Source organism: Gavialis gangeticus, unplaced genomic scaffold (assembly GCF_001723915.1).
Source record: "Gavialis gangeticus isolate Ggan-Ray unplaced genomic scaffold, GavGan_comp1, whole genome shotgun sequence".
Classification (NCBI taxonomy): Eukaryota; Metazoa; Chordata; order Crocodylia; family Gavialidae; genus Gavialis; species Gavialis gangeticus.
In genome coordinates this window covers 160751692-160772259 of record NW_017729032.1, presented here as the reverse complement: position 1 = coordinate 160772259, position 20568 = coordinate 160751692, and the positions used below count along the sequence as shown (strand labels likewise).

The following is a 20568-nucleotide window of genomic DNA, read 5'->3' as shown; positions in this document are numbered from 1 at the left end:
ACAATGGAAAAAGCCAAACATTTTGCAATCGTCTAAAAAACACCAGCTCATGGAAATCAAAGCATTCCAAGTGACCACAGCAATTATAACCAAATTCTAACAAAAGCCAGGAGATTTGCTGATGGACCTCTGCCTGCAATGCATGTTTTCAAACCTGTCTGGTTTCCTAAGAGCTAACCCACAGACTGCCTGGCAAATAAGTAGGAGGTGGGAGTCAGCGGCCCAACTCCTAGTCCAAGGTGCCCAGCTCTAAGACAGCATATCAAGACTCCTAAAGCAGGTGCACACTGAAGTGATCAGGATGTTCCTGAGTGTCCCGCCTACCTCCTCCCACTGTCAATACCTTAATGCATGATGAGCCTACTCTATGACCACTTTCAAGCATGCCAGAGGCCAAGGTCTTGATGCAGGAGAAACACCCTGAGAAGCCTCAAGGTAACATTTTTAAGCTTGAAGTATGTCAATGGAAGTGCATACATAATGTGTGCTCAGGACCTTTCCACCATCCCAGCTGGAACACACTGCCACTGTAGTGTAGACATGTCTCTAGTTGTCTTCCCACCTAATGTCTCCAGGAAAACCCTGGCTTTCAGGTTCCTCAGCCCCTCATTTGTGTATCTAAGTTCATACAGGAGTGCCTTCACTGCAGCAGCAGAACATCTCAGGCATTTCTGAACAATAAATGAGGGAGGATAAAGGTGCTGTATAATCTATGTTTTCAGAAACCTCCTCCCCACTAGGTCCTCCAAATTTGCAGAACAGTAATAAATGGTACAGTTTTACAGGTCTTCAAAACATCCCCTCTCATCAAAATCCAGATCATTCATTTTTGCCACTGCCAGAAGATGAATGCTAGTACAACACATTGAAAGTCCTCTTGGAGCCAGATTAAGACTATTAGCTGAATGAAACTATGATACAGATCTATAACAATATACTATATTAATATAAAAATTGTGTGTGTGTGTGTGTGTGTACATCCTTATAGTATGCATGTGTGTTTATATCCATACACACACACACGCACATGCATACTATATGTACATATATAATAAAGGTATATCATACAAAACACCTTTTGTGAGCCAAAACCATTAGTTAAATACCTTAGGTAGTACCTTATACAATTACAAATAAATGCCTTATCAAAATAAGCTTTTGAAACCTAGTTTGCCCTTTAATTCTAAGTGAAGACCTGATTTTGAGGTCAGATGTTTCTCCTGCAGGAGCTAATGACATCACTGACACCTGTTGGAGGGTAAGGAGTGCCACTAGGGTGGCTATCATAGAGGACATTCTGTTTTTCTGCTACTCTGTCCTCTATTGATATGCAACCTAATGCCTTTATGTCCTCTATTTTTCTCTTGAAGGAGGAAGGAGGGCATAGATTTTTCTGACCACACTTCTTTCTTCTTCCAACCTTGATGACTGAACTAGATCTTGATGCAATTTAAAGCAGCCGATAAAGCAGATGAGCTGCTCTATTCTGTGCCCACCCATACCGTATCAAGGGAGCTTGAAGAGAAGAATAAAGGACATAAACACCCACTAGCAAGCCTTTAAACGTGACTCCAAAATGGTTTTCACTAGCCAGCAACTGGGGGGAGTACACAACAAGCTACAGATCTTTTCACCTTAGCTTCCGTCCAGCCCCGGTTGTCAATAAACAATCATTATTATGTGACAGTGTTTGGTGGCTTATGTGAAGCACTATATAAACCAGCATGTCATATCTTTACCCTTAATATAGCAGGTAGGTAGGTACTCTGTAACTGCCTTTTGCTGCTTGATCTTTATCCATTAGATCAGGGGTGGGCAAAATGTGGCCCATGGGCCAGATGTGGCCCTTCAGGCCATTCTATGCAGTCTGCAGGGCCCCTAAAAATTTAGAAAATGTATATTTATCTGCCTCTGGCTGCGTGTCATGTAGCCCTTGATGGCTTGCCAAAACTCAGTAAGCGGCCATCTGCCCAAAATAATTGCCCGCCCCTGCATTAGATGCTCAGTGGGAGCTCTAGACTGTGTTGGTCCATAGAGCATCATAAAAACAGTACTGGAAGGCACCTTAGGAGGTCCTCTGCTCTGTGCCACCACCCTCAAATCCCCACATTGTGGTCCACCAACACAGTAACTCAGATGCACAGATTCACATAAGTTTAGGGCTGGAAGGGACCTCATGAGATCATCCTGTCCAAGCCCCCCTGCTTTGGGCAGGAAAGACTGCTGGGGTTAAATAACCCCAGCAAAGTGTGCATCCAGTCTCCTAAATATAGGAGTATACAGTCTAACTAAATATACTCATCTCTGTTGTTTTATCTTGGGTGAAGAGACACAGAAAAACTTTCTTTGAACCAGGCTCTGTGTACTTCCTGTGTGATTATTGCTGTGCCTAGCTCAACACAGTTTCTGTGCAATTATTTTTGTTGCTTCCATCCACCTCAACCCACTTGCTTATAGCTATATTATACATTCTTTGAAAGAGGAACTCTTCCTGTTTATTATCTTTCCTTAGCACCTAGCACAATGGAGGCCCAACCTGACTGTCTTATAAAAGACACTGGACTATAAATACTAGATAATAATAATATTAGAGTCAGATTAATACAAAAGCACATTTTGGGGCGTGATAAAGTAAACCCACAGCAAATAACTACCCTATCTTGGCTAACATCAGAAATCTCAGTTGTAGGAAAGAAGCATTATACACAAAATTAGAATAGACTTTTTTTAGGAGTTTAGTTTCTCTCACTGGCAAAGTTTCTACTGAGTTCAGTGGGAATGGGTTTAGACTTGTGCTGCTGCTGCTTGTCCCCAGGGAATGCCCATGCCATGTGCTTTCTGGCATGTGGCAGGTTACCCTGGATGGGGTAGGGCAGGCTGGGGCCAGCAACTGTGTTGACCCCAGCAGCCTTACCTAGGTCGCTGAGATCATCCAGGGTCAAAAAAACCTCCTGGGCTGCAAGGTAGCAGCACAGGGAACAGCTACATGTGTGGTGTATGACGTTGCAGATAGACTTGCAATGGGTCTGGACATGGCCATAATCTCTCTCTCTCTCTTTCTCTGGATTGACAATGTGTTACATATGGTTGTGCTTCTGTATGACATTCTCTTCAGTGAAGGTGTTTTCTCTTAGTATAGGTAGGTCAATTCTGAAGAATTGTCCCTTTGGAGAGATAGGAATGTCTTGCCATATAATTCATAGTGGACTTTGGTTTAAAAACAGTTGGATAATGCTGGCCATCATTATTTGGTACTGTTGTATCAAAGAAGTTTTAAACAGGTTAGGGTCCTGTTGTGTTCAGTACTAGGCAGACATATAGTAAATGAAAGTCCCTCTACCAAGGAAGCCACATAGTGTAAGTGTGTTTCTCTTGTCATATATCTGTCGAGCATAGATGGATTTAAATTGCTGCCTTTTAAGCCCTTATCCCACAAACAAAATACTTGTACTTAACTTTATGCACGTAAATATCACTGTGGGATTGCCCAGGAGTAAAAACTTAAAAACTTAAGTATGCGGGTGCTACTAATGGCACCTAAGCTTCAAAATGCATTTGAACATCGGAGCCTAAGAGATTGCAAAAGTGAGATCTCAATTCTGTCAGCTGCTTATTTTATTTTTCTGTATTGATGCAAAAGCCTTGTGCAAACTAGGGACATTTTTTAGACATTTCCCATCATTTGTACTATGGTACTGTGGTTATCTATGTGAGATAGAGAAAAACCCAACAGCAGGACTGAAGCCTGTGACGATTAGATTTCCTTTGAGAATTCTAATGGTCTTAGCATGGTGTTAAAACAGCACAGCTATATTAAGACTAACACTCCTGAAGCTGAATCATTATCAATGGCAAGAAATTACTAATTCCCTTAGTGGGAACAAAGCCGTATATAGTAAACTTGCTGCAGAAGAGCTTATAACATCTTTGTAACAAAAAATATATCAGCATGCAACTACTCCTAAAAGCACTCTGCTTTTGCCTGTTTGACAATGGCAGTCCAACTGTCTTTTGGACACTAATGCTGAGGTCAGTTATAAGGGATCTTAACGATTCCCTCTGATTCTGTATTTTATCCAATATTAAAATGTATTCATCTGTACATATTATTAATTTTCCTAAAAAGTTCCTGAAAAAAACCAGAGAAGCTGGCTAACACTTACTATTAGAATAATCTCTTTGGTTTAGGATTCAGGCATGAGTGAAAAACTTGCACCTGTTCTTTTGTTAAACTGCTGGACTTCATTTGCCAAAGTGGACCTTACCATTTCTATTAGCTCTACAAATTAACTTACTTCATTAGCTTTCCTTGCTCATCTATACATTTTGTTCTGTATGTTCCCAAACCTATCTCAGATTTGCAATACATTCAGAAGCAATCATTACTTCCTTAGTTCTCTTCTCTTCTTTTTAACTCTTTGATACACTGTTTCATGACTGAACATTATACTATAATTTCTCTCCTTGTTTTAGTTTATTTGTTCTTCTTCCCAAGTAAGTGGATCCACAGGGAATGGTTTAATAGCTTATTTCCCCAGCTGATTTAATGTTTGAAAGAAAGAAGTTTGTGAAAACTCAGTGGTAGTGGTTTTGGTGAGAAGGGAAATTTTATCAAGTTTGTATCCTAAAGTAACTCTGCCCTCTTCTCTTTTTGAGCCAAAACCCACTAACTAATGTAGTTCTCTCTCTCAGCCACTTAATAGGTCAACTTCAAGAGGAGACCTGTAGAGGGCTCTAGGCATTGTCTGGCCTGTGGTAGTTAGAATAATGGCTTAGGAAGCATAAGATACTTCCCATCTAGATGAGTGGGGTCTAGGGTCTGGCTCTCTTCTCCTTAGGGACAGTGCCAGAATGTTATTGGGCTTAAAGGTGTGTGGCGCCCTACCTCCTCTCCTCCCCAACTAAAATTTCAGGATTTGCACACATCTCAGTGTAATCCTATTGTGCCACTCACGTGCTGAGCCAGACGATAGCCCTACAGAGAATGCCGAGTGGGTGCACACAGGTTTGTGTGTGCAGAGCTAGATTGCAAACTGTTTGCAAGTGCAACAAAATGCAGTTACCTAGATGCATCCTTGCGTTTTAGGCATACAAAATGAAATTGGATTTAGCCCTTTAAATATGCTCTAATTATACATTAGTACTGTGGGAAGTGAAAGGAAGTTGCGAGAGGTAGCTGAGGTCTTGTACTGAGTTATATAGCATGTGCAGAGCTATTATTCCACATGCCTTGCTCCACATGCCTTTTGGGAGTCTAATGATATTTAACAGAGGATATCTGAGGTACAGAGTGCTTTGGCTGATCCATCCTGCCATATGATTTAGTGAGCTGGATTTTCATGTATATTAGGTCCCATTAAGCTTTTCTGAAAGAATAAATAGGTCTGAAAAGGAAGTGGGGTTGGGGACTCAGCTTTAAAAGGGAATACCCCTGGGAGCAGGTGGCTGGAATAAATGTGGTATCTGTATATATTGTGGCTGGAATAAATGTGCTATCTGTATATATTGTCTTTAATCCAAGCTCCTGATATTGAACATATTTCAATGGTAGGCCAGAGTAGAAGTAAGAGATAAGCCAGCAAAATATTTGAAATACTTGCAATACATCTGTTTTCCACTTACCTGCTGCGGTGGATGCTCTAAAATGCATGAAAGGCTGAGTAAGCTGCAAACTATGTGGAGTGCATTACAAAACACAGGGGCAGGAACTGAGAACTGCAAGTTGGAATTCCATGTCTATCTCTTGTGATTTCCACCCACTCCCCCACCCCTTTCATTTTAAGTCCCTAATAGGGATAAGGAGAGAATTTACCCCCTTCTTCCCTGTTCTAGTGTGTCTGTTGCAGGACACTTGAAAGAAGATGCAGCCAGAATGTCTAAAGATCATGGCCTGGGGCATAATCTGCTGTTTACCAGTCAGTGAACTTGAAAAGAGAACAGACTGGGACAAGCCAATTGTAGAAAAAACAATTCTTTATAATTGATTAATCTACGATTTTAAAATAAATCAGTGAGAGCAAACCGTGCATAAAAGAATCTGTGAAACAAGGGACATTTGACCAAGCAAAGTTGTGACTGTACAGGCTTCAGAGGCAGGGCAAAGAGTTCTTTCAACAAAAGGGGAGGAGCCCCTTTAAAAAGACTAATTCACCAGCCATAACAGCTAGGGACAGACATTCAAAAAGTCTGAGCCTGAATTGATTCAATCTTTGCAGGTTAGTCTAACCTAGCTAGGCTGAACTGGTTTGTAACAGTACAGACATTCCCTTTGCACGGAGAAACTGCAGGCACGTACCTGCAGTGGCTCAGGCTAGAAGCCGCGGTGGGGCTGAGTGAGGGGGGTGTGGCTAGGCCCTGGCAAGATGCTCTGATTAGGGAGGGATCCCCCCCTTACTGCTCCTGATCAGCTCAGTAGGGAGTTGATAGCAGCATTTAACACCCCATCAAGAAAACAAAAGCCTCTTTCATTAGTTCAAGCTCTTAAACAACTTTTCCCAAGGAATGAATGGAGGGACATTACCAGCTGAACTATTGATTAGCTCCAAAAAGTCCTAAGTGGACACTGTCCTGTCTGTCTTTGTTCTGTCTGCCTTACACAGACAGCTCTCGGCATTAGCTAGCATACCACATGCTGGCTATGGTCCATGCTATGGTGGGGTGGGGGCAATCCCTGCTTGAGCAGGGAGTGGCGGGGCAGGTGGAGTAGTGGAGCACGGGGAAGCCAGGCAGACCCTGCTGTGCCTGCAGTCTCTGCCAGAGCTCCAGCCAGGGAGCGGAGGGGTGGGGCCAGCTCTGCTGTGCAGCAGGCAGCCCTGCCCAGGGCTGCAAGGGATGCTGGGGAACTCTGGTTTAAGTTAAACCAGGAAGGAGTCTGGGACAGACATTGCATAAACTGATTTGACCCAAATCAGTTAAGTTTGATACATTCAACCAGGTTTATCTCACACTGGTTTCAGCCATTTTCAAACTGGTCTACGTGCACTGGACCTCTGTTCTGTTACAGGTTTAAACCAGTTTCTGATCACTTAAACCGGTTTATGTGTAATATTTTTCCCTAGCCATGGTGATCCTGACATATATGTGCAAAGACCTGGATGGCTTCATGTGGAAGCATGAGACCCCATTGCCTCTGTGGCACTGGCCCTTTAGGGAATGGGCTTCACCCAGAAGGTGGGGGTGGAGGCAGCTTCAGTAGAAAAAGCAATACAGCCCCTGGATGCATTATCTTTTCCATGGCCTCCATGCTGAGTAGTCTCTCCTCCATGGACACCTGGTGCTATCTTCTTCTGAAAAGTCCTACTATCACAGCTCCATCTCAGCTATACCATCAGGAAGGAGGTCTCTAAGCACCAGAACCAATGCAGACTACTGGTATTTTAGTCACTGGGTTTAGCTCCTTGTGAATCATTTAGGTTCCTGTGTGTGGGGGCACAAGGGACAATGCCTTTCATAAATGTCAGGTTTAAGTCCCTCTGCTGACTGAGAAATTGAAACATCCACCTTATAGGTGAATGCTCTAACTATGCATATTGTAAGGTGTTCATGTGTGGCCTATTCTCAGTCCATTCTGTTGCAGTTGTTAAATTTTGTAAGTCATAATTAAATGTTGCTTAAACAAGGCAGTAAATGACTCCAGTCTTTTGTTTTCAGCAGCCCTGTTGCAGATGACCTGCAGAGACCAATGGCTGAGCATGAAACAGAGGTGGCAGAGGGCATTCATGCATAGAAACCTGCACCAAAAGACCAAAAGGTGCTATTGCTGGCTTTTGAATTTTCTGAAATGTAACTTCATATTCAGCCATAATGCCCATTGTGCAACCCAGGTGTTAGATATGTGACCCTCACCAATTTTTTCTGATAAGATGAATTTTAAAGGAGAGTGTACTGACTGCAAAATGATTTGTGACATTCCAATAAGATATTCCCAATGCTGGATAGCCCATATTTATGCTAAATACTCTTTTTCACAAACAACCTATTGCTGCTCATGAGTGGTTAACATACAAGAAGTATATGCAACAGGGTGTAATATATTAGTTGCCAGATCCTCTTGCAGGAAGATGGCTCCAATTGCTTTTTCAGCACGGGAAATTTGTGTAACAAAAGGATGGCCAGGGACTGGATAAGCGAAGGCAGGGGCACTCGCTATGTCAATCTTAAGCTGGGCAAAAGCAGCTTTGTGCTCAGGGCTCTACTCTCAGTCCCTCTCTCCAACAGTTCTCTGAAGTCCCCACACTCTTTTCTGGGTCTTGACATTCATCCTGTGGGACTCCCTTTAACTTTCAACCTTTCTTTCCCTTTGACAGACCCTTTTATCTCTGATGACAGTGCTTTAACCGTATACTTTCTAGGCTGCAGGCTTCACAATTCATGCTTATCAGTGGCCCCTTCTGGCTTTGGTTTCTGTAAACCAATCCAGCAAAGCTACTGCCTCTGCTTCTAGCTAAAAGAACCTCAAAACCATGCAAAAAAGCAAGCACCTCTGATAAGACCCATTTTTCCCCCCATCAGGGAAAGATGTGGGTCCCTGTTCATGCTGCCATGCATACTTCAGAATCTTAGTGTAAAGCAAGTATTTGTGTACCCTAGAATGCCCTATTGTCAGGTGGTTAATCTGCTCATCTGGGAAATGCTGGCTTAGTTCCTCAGATAGTAGATAGAATTGAAGTCAAGACTCCCATATCTTGGGCTCTAGCCACTGGATGTGATGCCTTTGTTTCCCCCTGCTGTGAAACAAAGGCAGTGATGCCTTTGTTTCCCCCTGCTGTGTTTTGTGAGAGAGGCTTATGCAATCTCATGAAGTTGTATGTATGAGATATATGGCACTTCAGCTATTTGCTATAGTCTACCTTAGACAGTTCCCTGCTCAGTATGCTGTATTTTGGATCATATTCTTAGGCACCTATTTCTGTCCATGCATTGCAAAGAAGTTTAAGCACCAATTCAGGGCTGTGGTAAATGTAACAAGTACTACATAAAGCCCATAGTATAGGGTAGGTCTTGTATTGGGTTGCATTCTGACCAAATCAAGTGCCTTTTTGGATTCCTTGTATGATATAGCTTTGACTAAGCATGACCCTTTGACTAACCATGACCCTCTAGTTTTCAAACAACAACTGTTAAGACAGCAGTCATTTTTTGTCATCTGAAGTTTGAGTGTTTGTGGCTTTTAAATTTTACTGGGGAGTCATGGTGTGAATAATATAAAAAATCAAAAGTACCCACACTCAGTGTACAAAGAAAAGAGAAAGTTGGCTTTTTGATGTTGTGTAATATTAGGCACTTGATGTGCATAGAAAGACAGCCAGAAAAAAATATACCTCAATGTTTGTACAGCTTGCTTTCTTTTTCTTGATACTGATTTACTGCAGTCTAGGCAGAAGCAAAACCCTCTTCATATATTTCATGTAAAGCAAGATTTCTCAAATGTGACTCAAGATTTGGGGTTCCTCAGTTGTTGGGTGCCCAACCTAGAACACCCTAAATGGGCCTAGCATGTTGAACTCATCCCATGAAAATCAGTACCCTTTAATGTGCCTCAAATTAGGCAACTAAAATTATGACATTTCAAATCATTTTGACCCTAACTTTTATATGTTTTTCCTCAGGCTTGTTTCATGTGGTTGTCACAAAGAGTTGCTATAGGATCTGCAAAGATTATGCTGTAGGAGAAGAGTTGTAGGTCTCATCCATAAAGTATGTTATATATGCACACATGCATACTTAGCTGTACAATGTTAGGAATCCCATTAACAACAATAGAGCAATTCAAATACATAGTTATGCACATGTTAGGGTTTTCAGATTGAGGTTTCAGTTTCTTCCAGAGGGCCATAGAAACTCATCAGCTATTGTTTTAGCTAGCACACATCTCCAGTCTGTATTGACTTCTGTGTTTGTGCACCCAACACCTTTAGCAGGGGTCATCCCTAGGCCAGAGTGAATCCAGTCAATTATTTTTGAAAGTGTGCATAAAGTTCTCTCTCTTCCTGGTGCAAGTACAAATGAGAAAAAGTTTGGCCAGAAAACAGTTATGCATGGAATCAGCTTTTTAAGCAAGGGAGCTAATGTGAGCTAATGTGTGCTAATGTGTGCAAAAGTCTTCAACTCATGGTAAGCAATACATGGATTTTTTTTTGGCCCCTGGGGATTAGGCATGGTGCTTATCCAGACAAGGAAGACAGGTACTATGTACCCCAGTAATTTCAAAACCCTTAGGTAGGGGACAGACATTCAAAAAGCTGGGGGGAAAGCCCCTCCTTGTCCGACAGCTGGCACTTCCAGGTGTAGCCTCCCAGAGCTGGCACTAGGCTGCCCTGTATGTCCACTGCATCACCACCACCTCTGGCTGCCCCACGGGCCAGTGGTGGCAACAGAACAGACACAGGGCAGCCCGGTGCCAGCTCCAGGTGGCTTCATCAGATGCCGGTAGTGGGATGGGGAGGAAGGAATTAAACCCTGTGGAGGGGGGAATTAAACCCCTCCCTGGCCAGACCCCAACCCCTGCCTGTCCCTGCTCCAGCTGGGGAGCAGAGGGATGGGCCCAGCCTGGCTGGGTGGAGTAGAGAGCCCTTAAAGCAGCAAGGGGTCTGGGACAGGCAATGCATAAACTGGTTTGAGCCAGATCAGTTAAGCCTGATACTGCATTCAACCAGGTTTATCTTAAACCAGTTTCGAAACTGGTTTATGTGCATTGAACATCTGTTCTGTTACAGATTTAAACCAGTTTCTGATCACTTCAACCAGCTTATGTATAATGACTGTCCCTAGCCTTATTGTTCCCCTAAACTTTTATAGGGATGCATTGGTCCAAGCAAACACTGATTAATTCATCCCTCACACATTCCCATGGGAAGATCTAAACAAACTTGTCATTCCCCACTGAAGAATGAGAGAGGGGAAGTGCTTTGCTTTGCAAAAAATCACAAAAAAGTCAGCAGCCAATTCAGCATTTAAACTCTGGGATATCTGATAATTAAACTCACTGCCAGTTCCTGAGTCTATGCCAGGGTTCTAGCAATACGTTGCCCTTCCAGTCAATTGATGCTTTCTCTGTATGATTTGGAGAAGGACTATTTTCACAGAAAGCTGTGAGAAGGACTGTAATGCCTTTGTTTCATTTTTGCCCATCATTTAGCTTTAGCTCAATGCATACTGAGACAGGTCTTCCATCTTCATAGTTGTCCACACATTGTAGGCATGTTCAATGCTATGGACAATTCCTTTAATCTTAAAACAAAATGCATTACTTTTGTAATATATAACATATATTCCAAGTGGTATCTCTTAGTCACAGCATCACTGTTGCTGTTTCACACCATGTGGCAAAAAGAGGAAAGCATTGCCTTCTTTTTTTCCCTTCCCTGTTTGCACAGGAAATGGAAGCCAGACTGGAATTCTAGTGCTAAAGCTAGGGGTGACAAATCAGAGAAACCTATAATTATAATAAACTAACCTTCCCTTTACTCAAAGAATTAATTTGAATGTGGTAAATCTAGTCAGATAGGCATAAAGTAAGATCCTGCACCTATTTAAGGCAATGGTAATCCATTATTTTGTTGTTCATAAAATACAAACAGTATGGGCAGGCAGTACGCACATGATACGACCTAAAAATAGGAACCTAATGTAAACACATGTTCACTGTTGACAAAGTGGTCTGTCTTGTGATTAGCATGGCCCTTTCAAAATATTTCCTGTTGTGATGGTATAAACATTAAGATGCTTTTTGTCTGATGAGTTTCTATGTGTCTTCTGTTTTCTGTGATGCTTGGAAAGGGAGAATAGTTTTCTATTGCCCTGTAGCTGGGAAGTAAAATAATTCATTGTGTTTGTTTGTAATGTCATCTATCTCTTGGCATCACAGACTGCTTTAAAATCAACTGTAGTTTGCAAAAGTATCTATTATAGTATAACTTAGTATTTCTATAAATGTAGGAGAGATAGAAAGCTTGAACTGAGGAAACAACATATGAATATTGTTTTTGATATTTTTCTATAAACGTTTCAGAGAATTGAAAGGGGAAGAAAGAGGAACTTGAGCTGAACAGCAAATTTAACTTTTTAAAACTTTTTTCTTTTCATCTGAGGAAGTGATTTTAATCAGCATATCCTTTTATCTTTGGTATCTAGCATGTCTGCTTGCTCCAGCACTGCTTACCTGCACAGCTGACAGCTGGTTCTAGAAAAGATTTTAACAACAAATGAGATTTCCTTCCCAGATTCTTTCATAAAATGTAAAAATTTGCTTAAACAGAAACAAAAATTAAATAAATGTCTTTTTAAAGACTGAAATTCTGCTTTCCTATTCTTCCTCAGCATGTATGAGTCAAAGAGAGAAGGAGGAAGCAGCCTAAAGCTGTTCTCCTGAAATTCACATTGACTATATGTTTTGATTAAGGGACCTTGGTTGAGATTTTTGAGTCCTGTAAGAGATTCAGACTTACATCTTCAATTTCACATAATTCCTTGCCCTACTATGGAAATCTCAACCTTTATATTTGCATGTTCTTGTCTTTACTTTTATCATGTGGGCTTTCTTCTATAAGACCTTAGGATAACCTTCTAGATTTCCAAATATTGATTAACTTCTTCTTCCATGTTAGTGAAATTCAAACATAATTTCTCTCTCGAATCTATTTATGCGTGGTGTTATGGTTATCACTTCCCGTTTTGGTACCACTGTGAGCTATTCCCCTTTTTAACAGACTGTCATTTTTTTAACCAAGCATTGTTTTTGCTAGAGTTTTCCTAGGCTAAGTACAAGCAGCCATAAAGCCCAAGGCTGAATCAATTCAATCTTTGCAGGTTAGTTGAAGCTGTGTAGATAAGCAAGTGAACAGAAATTCACTTTTTGATTCTGGAATAGCAGCCACATGCTTGAAGTGACCCAGGCCAGAAGTTGCAGAGCATACCACCCTGCTTGACTGGAGCAGGCAGCTTGGACCAAGGCTAGCCTGTCCTCCCTACAAGTGGGGTGGGAGGAGGTTTGTGTGGAAGATGCAAAGCACCTTGGATGTTGTGGGACTGTGAGTTAACTTGACTCTGGAGGGGAGCTGGGACACAAGTTCAGTAAAGCAATTTAACCTAAATCAGTTAGTGTGAGATTACATCCCTCCAGGTTTATCTTAAACTGGTTTTGGCCATTTTGAAAGCTGCTTCTCTGCACTGAACTTCTGTTGTGTTACAGATTTGAACTAATTTGCAATCATTATAACAGTTTATGTGTAATTTCTGTCCCTTGCCTTTTAGATTGACATACAGATTCAATCTTAGCCTCTTATGAATCATCTACACATAAACTTTAGGTAGACCATTAATTTACTAAAACAGCTTACTCTTTGCACTTAAAGACATGTATCAAGAGTTTAAAATAGAAGATGTTTACAGAAATAATATACATATTTCCATATCACACATTCCTGTTTCATGGTGGAATGGTAGGCTAACTCTTCTACTGAAAGTCCTGTGGCTATAGATGAAGCAAAATCCCTACAGAAAGAAAAATGAAAATCACTAATGTGGATGTTTCTTAATACATTCTCAAAGACAGACAAATAACAGGATTTTCTAATTACAGTACTTGGGATTGGCCTATTTCCATTCTCATTGAAACCAAGTTGAGATTTGGGTTTTTGGAGGATGCTTCAAAGTCCTGTTACCAGCATTGCATCCATTGCTAGGGAAATAGGACCACAGCAATGAAGAAACTCCCACAGTAAAGTCTCCTTTATGGTCCAGTAAATGATATAGATTAAAAAGAGACGCTAAACCTTCTGTTTAGGGGAGAAAGACCTGCTTTCAACTTTCTACTTTTCTGATAGAGACCTAGGTTTCATTTTAAATCAACTTCCATTTACTTTGTGCTGATAAAAACAGTTCATAAGGTTCAGGGCAAGCAAATCATTTTCTTAATGCAGTGGTTCTTAACCTTTTCAGATTCAAGACACCCTCCCATTAGACTCCAAACACCACTTGGAAAAGGTCAGCTCTTGAATTTTGTTTGTATTTTGACTATGGAAAAATAATGGAGCAACTCTGTTGTTGCAAGGTACTCAAGCAGACCACAAGAGGTTAGAAATGTTTTTGACACTGTCATTTTCTATTTGAAATCTCTGGCTTTATCTTGTGAATCACACTTAGCAGTGCTAATATTGAACGGCACCCTGCAGCACCTTTAAAAGAATCTCACAGTTCCCCAAGGTGCCATTGAACCCTGGCTGAGAATCATTGTTTTAGTTTATTACATAAGGCTTCCTTTACCTTGGAATAAAACAACCATGGGGATTGTTCTTTGGATAGCAGGAGCAGATGACATTTTAAAAAGAAAAAATTATCTTTCAATGATATAATGCTCTTCACTTTTATCAAAATGATCTTTTCATTATTTCCTGAGGCCCCAACTTAATACGAAATCTAACTTGCGGTTACAACAATAGAGAAGCTTGGACTGCAGACACTCCTTCCTGTTTGACCTTACAGTTCCCCTGGCATCTATAGTTCTGCTTCTGCTCATGTTCAGAACTGCCCCAGTCTCAGCAGCCAGTACCTGCCTCTTACTTAAGCCCAATCAGGATCTAGAAACTAGAAGAAGAAACACCACTGCTAGACACAGTCAAGTATGTGCTCTCACAGTGTATCTGCCATCCAGATCAGATCTCTCAGGTAGTCACTTTATTTTAAAAAACATGTATGCATTAGTATTGTGATATACCTTTTGTATAATGGCCTTGTAGCTAAAGCTCTTGAGCAGACTACAGAGCTATCTCCTGCTCGCCATGGATGCTGCCTCCATTTTCTCCATTGTGGTCCAGTGTCTGGAGGAAGAATGAACAGTGTCTCCAACACACTCTGGGTAGGGTACTCTTTGGGGAGTGTAGATGTGGGTTTGAATCCCTTCAGGCTGTAGAAGGCATTGAATCCAAGTCTTCTACTTCCTGGGCAAGTGCTTAGACCATTAAAGCACTGGTTTAGAAGACCACTGCTATAAATAGTAATCCTGTTCAGTTCTTTCAAAGAAAATGTGCAGGTGTCTACCCTCATGACTTTATGACAAGGACCCAGGCTTCTGCTTCCTTCTTAAATGAAAGCAGTAGCCAACAGCCCTGAAGATGATGTTAAACAGCAGAAGAAGCCTTTAGGCTTGCTATTTCCTAGTGCTAGACAATCCTCACTGAGCTTGTGGGTCTTTTAGATCACTATTATAAGGCAATTAACTCTTCCCATATGCTGAATAAGGAGGTTGGGTGCTAGTGCAGGCACATGTAGGATCAGAAACTTAAAAGTTTGGTGTTTTAGCACATTAGGCTTTTTTTCCTATATCAGGCTGTATGCATTTCCATATCACAGAATGATTCTGAAGCTCCTGAGACCTTATGCTGGCTTCTGCAACTTGAAACTTAGTCTTATTTTCATACCTCATTTTGTTTTTCACAGTCTTATTCTGTACACTTCAAAATTAAAGTGTACAAACCACAAATTCAACCTAAGCAAGCAGGGTGTGTCCCATAGATCCTATCTGTCTGCTGCTACAAACACTGTGGTAGTCTCAACAATTGAATTTTCAAGGTAGGACCAGACAAATCACATGCAAAGATCACAGAATGATTAAACTAACATTAAGGTATCACTTTTAATTAAAAAATGAATAACACTCACAACCTCTGCATCTTTGCCCTTCTTTTTAAATCTCAAGTCATAAAAAAATCAGCACCTGTTCAATGACAGCACCTCTAAAACATTTAAGTCCACTTGACAGAGTATGTCTGAAATTATCTCTTACATCAGCAGAAATAAGGCTTACCTGACAATGCATTGGAAGTCATACTGAAGTCAGTGAAAGTACAGTTTGCTCCATTAATTCAGTTAGCCCCACACCATCAATGCATTGTCTGGACTCTGATACTATTCCATGAATAATATATTAGCTAAGATATTTTTTTTCAGTACTGGAAGGAATGGGTTTCCTTTCTTGATTTGTAGGTAATTTATATACATAATTTATCTCAGCAAGAGTTCTAAGGAACACTCTGCTCTTTAAAATATAAAAGCATTAGTTTAGCCTGGCTTTAGCATAGTTCAGTACAAGTGAACTTTGGCCTATATCATCAATCGAAGACACATTTGCAAGAGAATGAAACAATTACTGCTAAGTGGGCAGTTATGTTTTCATCATGTTATACTGTTATATGTCTTCTTAGTCTCTATATTGAGTGACTAGCACAAAAGGCCTTGAAGGAAATGAGGTGCCTGTGAGAAAAGTCCTTTTCCCTTCTCCCTTGTCACCTTCTCATCTTATTGAAAGATTCCAGTCTAAATGTTGCAGTCTAGTGATTTATCTATTTTCAAAGTTATTTCCAAAGTGCCTATCAGATTTGTGCTGCCTTTGAATCACCATGCACATAAAACTGCCATTGACTCCAGTGTAAGTAACATAAATGTAAGAGCCGCAGAACTGGCCTTAAGATAACTGAGCCATAATTATTCCTCCTGTGTATTGTAGAGTGTGAACAGACAGTATGCATGTCCTTAGTTGTTCATATTAAAAAAGATGTAAACAACACATGACTGTTCTAGAGATCTGTGTACCAAACATCAGGGGACCACAGGGTGAAGGCAGTCAGCTATTGTGTCGCATGACCATGGTCCATATCCTGTTGATTGCCTGTGGAATTATTGGTGAAACAGAGAAACTTCCTACAGTAACAGGATCATATCCAGCTAAGGGACATATATGTACTGGTAACTAAACCGGACACAGAAAAATAGGACTGTTAAATGTCTCTAAGTAAGAGTACACACAAAATGAGAAACTATAGGAAGATAAGCACTGAAAGCTGCCTTGTGGACCACAGCTATTATATAGCCTAAGGCTGTGTGTAGATGAAACAAGAGGCATGTGTGTCCAACACTTTAAAGCAGGCTAAACGCTTTTGCACCACTTTAATGGTGTCAGTGTTTGCACGCCTTGGCAGCATATTGCGCGTTAATTCCAACCACTGTAGGAAATTCAGTGGTGTAATGCACCTTAAATGACTTGGGGTGTAGCAAAATAAAACTCTTTCAAGGAGTTTTAGTTTACTACCCCTACAGCTGCCAAGTGAAGCACTGGGCTCTGTGCAGCTCAACAGCTCTGCAGGAAGCCCTGCAGGCAACCTGGCAGCAGCCCAGGAAGGCAGGCTCCACCGAAGAAAAGCAGCAAGCCTGATCTTTTGTTTTCCCCCTGGAGCCTGCCTGCCTGAGGTATGCAGAGGCCCGGTGCTTCCCTCTGTGGCTGCGGTACCCCCCAGGACTGCCTGAGTCAGATGCCTGTGGGCGAGTGCCACGTGGGGGGAAGCATCAGCCTCCCTCCCCCACACCCCTCCTCAGCCCAGGGACTGCTCCACCCATTGACAGCTCGCCCTCCCCTCCCTGCCGGAGAGGCAGGTAAGTCAACGGGGTGTATGCACAACATGGGGGTTTAATCAGCCCTAAATGGAAGCAGTGTTTTTTAAAACCCACTGCTTCAATTTAGGGCCCCCATTTTGTCTACACACACCCTAAGAGATCTCATGTGGTGAGCATAGTCACCAAAAGTAGTGGACTTTGAAAACAAGGGTGAGAAGTATTGTCTGAAGCTATGGACAGTAAATAGTGTGACAGAGCACTATATTTTTTTCAATTACCTGGAATATGATCACTACTTAAGGTCCAGAAGTCACAGTAACACTTTCCCCCTCAAAATACACATGTTCACCTGTTCCCAATGTATCAGTGCTTTCAGTGGGGTTATGCAGGTGTACTTGAGAGCAGTTCTATTTAGTAGACATAACAAATAGGCATTAGACTTGGGATAACCATTTTTTTTCCCATTTTGCCTGTCTGTATTTCTGTATTATTCTCTTTAATACTTACCAATAAGTCTCTCCTTTTTCACATTCCTTTTCTTTGGCCATGGACAGGTGTTTATTTCTTCCCAATATCTTCCCAAGGGATGGAAGATACAAGCACTCTGGCCTACAGATGCCCTCTCTCCCCTGATCCCTGTGTCTTTCCCAGTCAGCTGGGTCTAGGAAGGACTCAGGAGAAGCTGCAGCTGGATTTCTCCAAAGAACAGGGAGGAGAGAAATCCTTCCACACGGAGATCATGCCAGTCTGCAGGGGTGCTCAGTTCCACCTTTGATCACACAGGTGTCAAGGGTACAGGCTTTCATACTAGCAAGAGAAGCCCTGTTTTAGGGGAGCAGTGATTCTCCCAGTAGAAACATAATGCCTGTATGTGGCTCTCATGTCATGGTTGTTTTTGGTTAATTCTTTTAAGTATTACCTTTCCTGGCATTTCTTATCACCTTCAGCTGCATTTTTGTGCTCCAGCTCTTCCCATGGTTGACCCACATATTGCCCAAGAAATACAGCCGCGCTGAATTAACTACTGAAGAAACATGACTAGTGCACAACAATTTAGTTCCATCAGACTCATAGGCTTCTGCACCTGGAATTTCATCATCTCACAGCACAGTTCACATTGTGTTTTCCCTAAACCTGTGCTAGAATAATTTTAAGTGATATGTGAGACAAAAATGCCACATTTGGCCCATCTGCCATGAGTTTGTCTCAAAGAAAATAAAGACGCAATTTTTGGACAATGTAAAGCAGTCAGTCTTACAAGTAAACTGTGAAAGATGATAATAAATAAGAGGTAGACAGTTGCATCATTCAGACCAAAAAAGATTTTATTTCATTTTCTTCTGATCACTATGTACAGGACTACATGTGTACAGGTCTTCATGCACCTTAAAAACAGAGATTTTAGGCTAACTGTGCCTAAATTTAATACTTGCATAAAGCAAGTATCAAATTTAGACACGATTAATAACCCACAGGTAGACCCCTTAAGGGACTTTAACGCTGTCTATGTGAGTGAGCGGGCCAGAGCCAAGCCTGTGGGGCCCCACACTGCCACCAGGTGCTACCAAGAAAAGATGTGGTGGGAGGTGCAAGGCGAAGACGCTGGAGCTGAAGCAGTGGTTCCAGCAGCAGCAGTCCCTGTTGGTATGCCAACTGATTTGGGGACTAGTTGGAAGAGGGGGTAGGAGGCACGAGGGATCCTGTCAAAGCACAAAGGAAAAGTCCCCCCACAAATTTCTGCAGGGGAAGTTGGCAGTGCAGCGCAAGCAGGGCCTTTACTAGCAGCTCCCCCATGCCTCTCCCTGAGGCCAAGTTTGCTGGCCAGGCAATGCAGCCCTGTCACTGGGATGGGATGCCTCGCTGCCCACCCAGGATTCAGGTGCCCTTAAAAGCCCATGCTGGGGCTCCCACTTGGGACACCAGGCAGGCTGGGATTGTGTCTGCCTCCAGCACCCAGCATGGCTTTCCCTGCTCCAAACACCTCTGCCCCGGGCAAGTACCCAGCCTCCCTGCTGGATGCTGCCCATGAAAGAGGCAGCATGAGCTCCTGGGGGATCTGCTGAGCTCAGCCCCGGCAGGCTGGGCACAATGCAGGCAGGGGCTCAGCTCTCTGTTTGGCCCCCCTGGTCCAAGACCGAGCCTCTGACTGCTGGGGCCAGGCTAAACAGAGCCCCCAGGACCTCGTGCCACCTCTCTCATGGGCAGCATCCAGCAGGGAGGCTGGGCACTTGCCCAGGATGGAGGTGGGTGGAGCAGAGAAAGCTGTGCCAGGTGCTGGGGGCAGACACAGTCCAAGCTCGCCCACTGTCCCGGGTAGCCACTCTAATTAAAATGCTGCAGTGTCACACATATTAAGCCCCTGCTCATTTAAAAATGTGGAAGTGGAACCGTAAGAATTAATACCAGCTGCAGATCTGACTCATTAGGTTCTATGGAACTCCTCTAACATGCCAGTGTTTCAGTACTTGTATAAACCTTTCCAGGGCCAGGGCCTGCTAAAGACCTGCAGAAACCCCTTGCCTATCAGCCAGAGTACAACAACTGTGTTTTAAGAAGCAAAATGCAAAATGTAATATCAGCAGAGGCATCACTTGAAATTTTGGCACTCTGGGGAAGATGTGATGTGGGGAAGCAAATGCTTACCTCTTCACAAAGAGGCTGCTGCACTTGTGCCAGTGGCATGGGCTCAGTACTAGCTCCCCAAATAGGGGTGGCTGTGGCAATGGTGATCCCTGGTAAGGCTGTGAGAAACAGCACTGTTCTGTTTCGACTTCCATTTCAATGTTCTGACATAACAGAGTTTTGTTTTGAGTTTTGCTTCATTTTGCAACCGCTGTCCCATTTTGTTTAGTCAAAATTGTTTCACTGTTTTGACACTATTTTGACATTTTGCCCATAGGCTATAATGGGGAAGCACAAAACCCCTATAACTTTGTCCTTTCTTATTTGGATGAAACCTGCAGAGATGGTAGCCCCTTCTGAGGCCATGAATTCTGCTGAGTTGCAAGGAGATAGGTGTATGGGTTTCTGGGAAACAGCACTTCAAAGTCTTGAAAGCAAAACTCAGCTCACTTGTAAGTGTGAAGGTGCAGGAGGGTGAAAACTGCAGGGATGATAACCCCTGCTGAGGCCAGAAAGCCTACCAAGTTTTAAGGAGATAGGTGTAGGAGTTTCTGGGAAACT

General features: G+C 42.3%; 1 protein-coding gene across 3 annotated transcripts in view; it reads left to right on the top strand.

The window, feature by feature from the left end:
- LOC109303344 (P2Y purinoceptor 8-like) overlaps window positions 1–20568 on the top strand; it is a 105312-nt gene that overhangs the window by 5581 nt on the left and 79163 nt on the right. Inside the window, exons 2-3 of one of the 3 annotated variants that reach the window (XM_019525547.1) lie at window positions 7651–7750; window positions 13939–13983. The exons of 1 other annotated variant lie outside the window; for it this stretch is intronic. The gene's annotated coding sequence lies outside the window, so the exon portion shown is untranslated. The remainder of the gene's footprint in view (window positions 1–7650; window positions 7751–13938; window positions 13984–20568) is intronic. One more of the 3 variants, XM_019525548.1, reaches the window with a different exon arrangement.